Genomic DNA, 3,452 nt, shown 5'->3' on the forward strand with positions numbered 1-3,452 from the left:
ATGGAAATCATAGGAGGAAGAGACTAAAACACTGGATTATGAATTTTCAACTAGTTAGTCTAATATTTTCCATTTTCTCATTGAGTAATTGCATTTGATAACTTCTGTTGTAAATTGGGAGACATTAAGAAGAATTTAAATAGTGGAAACAAATGATATTAGATCTTCAAAACATGGCCAAATTAGCAAAGGAGGCCACCACAATACGTCGTGTACTTGAACCTATGTTTCATTTTTTTTGATAGTGGGAAACACTAGTCCCTTTAGAACGGACTTGCACTATGTGTTCTATATGACATGCAATGCTTAATAGAGAAAACAGGTAACATTTATAATTTCACAATTTATAATCCTTCTTGCAAATTACAATATGCAAAAGTCAAACTTCATGGACTACATCTCTAGGTTTATATATGATATCTACTGATTTGAATTTTGAATTTTACTTTCAAAATACTTTGGTTAAATTATTATTTATACATGAATATTTCAGTTACTATTTCCAAATGCCAAGTTCACCTTTTGATTTTAATATTTTATAATATTTCATGCTTTTCTGTTGATCGATTTGCAAGCCATTCTACTCATTTTCTATTGTCCATGCTCATTAAACATCTTGATCACAAGAATGTGGTGCAACAACCTCAAATACAAATTAATATCATTGGAATTTCTGCTATCCTTGCACAACAGTCAAAATCCCAAGCTTCTATAGCAATGGTTGGTGCCATGTCTGATCTGGCAAGGCATTTGCGCAAGAGCATGCATTGCACTTATGAAGCATCAAATCTCAGTGATGATATAAACAATTAGAATAAGTCTCTTCAGGCTACAATTGAAGAGTATCTGGTGCAATTTGCGAAAAAAGGTGATAAATTTGATAGTTCTTTTCCTTTCTTGAATGCTTATGTTGCTAGACACACATGAAATTAGTATTAAATATCCACTAATATGTAGAGTTGGTCAATATAACTGCAAAGTTCAACTTGTTTAGCTACAATCCTAAAGAGGTGACAAGAAATTGTCTGAAAGAATAAGAAATGCCTATAGACAAGGAAAGTGGATTTTTTCCTAGAAAACCATAGATGTTAGATAGTGAACGAGTTTAATCACAATAACTTCTTACATTTTTTCTCTATAGGAACCTACCATGACATCTTTGATTAACTTTGGGGTTTTCAGGTTGGTGATGCAAGTCCAATTCTCAACATGATGGTTGTCTCATTGGAGAATCTTTCTATAACCACCCTTGTAGCTAGAACAACAATTGTAGCAACATATCTTATTACACATATCATATCATCTATACCAAATCATTCATATTATAATAAGGCATGTCTGTGTTCCTTATATTTCTAGTTTTTTATTAAGGAAAATAGGTTTTGAAGGGAGCTTGAAACCCTTTACAAATCATAATATTTTCAATGAAGTCCGAAGAAAAAATACAATAGCTGAAGGGTGAAACAAGTCGACAACGAAAACTAGGTGACCAGGGCGGCCTCACAAATAACACAGTACACTTCTACCACCAAAACAGGTTTTGAACAAGTGCCTGAAACCCCATGGTTACAAAAGAAATAGACAATTAGTCCTAAACCATGTCAAACTAAAAAGAACAATAGGCCAAAAAGGGACAACCTCGAAAAGAACAGGCAAGCAATAGGTAAAGAAAACCAAGTCTCAAGATTTACATTTCGGTCTCGTCTTTTGAGAACATAATGACATATCAAATGATGGATTGGAGGGCTTGACCTTTTTCCTTTTACTATTGTCCATCCATCCTCCACCTTCCCAGCAACATTTTTCCATGCAAGGTCAGCAACATCACAACCAACCTCTAATACCCTCGCGACAGGAGAAGAAACGCCACCACCAGATGATGTCGGGACCACTACAATAGAAGGGACAACAACATCGTCCTGAGACAGAGCCGCAAGAGAGGCAACAATCGGAGCAACAATTACAACATCTAAAGGAGGGACAACTGTATTGGTCACCACCGTAGGGGCATCATTTGAACCATCAGAGACAACAACATAATCCACCACCAAAGAAACATGAGAGGAGCCAACCAACCCATCCCCAACAGAGGAAACTTTTTGAACCGTTTTGGTGATCATCCGAAACCCCCTTCCACCATGAAGGTGACTTCTTCAATCTAACATTTTCAGAGGAGCATTGCGTAGCTTGGTGACCAGTCTTATGACATTTCTTGAATATGAAGGGAATACCCTCATAATCAAGAAGTTATACTTAATCATTTCAGGGAGCCCCTTAGAGACATTAATCTCCACAAGAATGCGAGCATACGTCATCTAATACACATTAGAAAATGCAGCATCAACCAGCAAGAAGTCCCCAAGGGCCTCCTCCACAGCCCCCATGACATAATCCAGCCATAAGTGAAGGGGAGATTCAACAATCTTACCCACACAGGAATCCTATTGAAGGATTCAATCCATAGGTCAAAATCCTTATACCAAGGTTTAGCCATCATGGGGAACCTCTCCTCCTAAGAGAAACCACGGTGGAGGATGGCATTTCTATCTTCAGTAGTAGCAAATTTTACAATAAAAAAACCCCTTGACACAAGGTAAATCTGAACTAAATTTGAAATGATAGGCTCCCAATATTTGGATATCCAAGCATGTAGATCTGACAGAGGGCCAAACTCCCCTAAAACAAAAGATAGCAGTAGTAGAAGAGAAGTTCACCACATTGTGAAAATCTCATCAATTATATTAGACTCTAGTTCAATCATAATTGGGTTACTTATAGCAACAGACACAACAACATGAAGCCCCAAATGCACAACTTGACCTCCAATACCTGTCTCATAGGCAGCCACATTAGCATAAGAGATTGCGGGTCTTCCCACAATACCTCGAGGTAGAGCATCAAGGGAACAGAGAGTCACCCCAACAGGAGCCACATGAGTAGAAGCCCCACCCCTAAACGCAATAGAGGGGCCGCCCACCGCCATGGCCAAATGACGAAACCTTGCCCCATTGACCACCAAAGAATGGGCGGGAGAAGACACGAGTTCAAACCTAGAAAGGGCATCGTCATCAGAGACAGAAGCGGGAGTAGGAGGCATCACATGAAGAGTAATGAGTTATGTGGGTATATCTAGTTATTGCTAGCATTTGAGGCTTACTTATTTTCCTAGTTATTGCTAGCATCATTAGATAATTACTCAATTTTTTGGGCTTTTCCTTTTTAAGCATTTGAGGCACAAGGGTTCTCAAGACATAGAATCTCTCTTGTCCAGGATTTTCTAGAGGCTCTATTTCATCAGCTATTGCAAGCTATGGCACATCCAAATAATGAAACAAGGGTTGGAGCCCATCAAATTCTTTGAATTGTCCTTGTGTCATCTTCTACTTGTCCTCAGCCTAAGTTGCATCCTCCAGATTCACCAAGAGTGCAAGGACTCAAGAGGACATGTTCAA

The sequence above is a fragment of the Cupressus sempervirens genome, chromosome 5 (genome assembly GCF_028749045.1).
Source record: "Cupressus sempervirens isolate cs-2001-9-10 chromosome 5, ASM2874904v1, whole genome shotgun sequence".
NCBI classification, from domain to species: domain Eukaryota; kingdom Viridiplantae; phylum Streptophyta; class Pinopsida; order Cupressales; family Cupressaceae; genus Cupressus; species Cupressus sempervirens.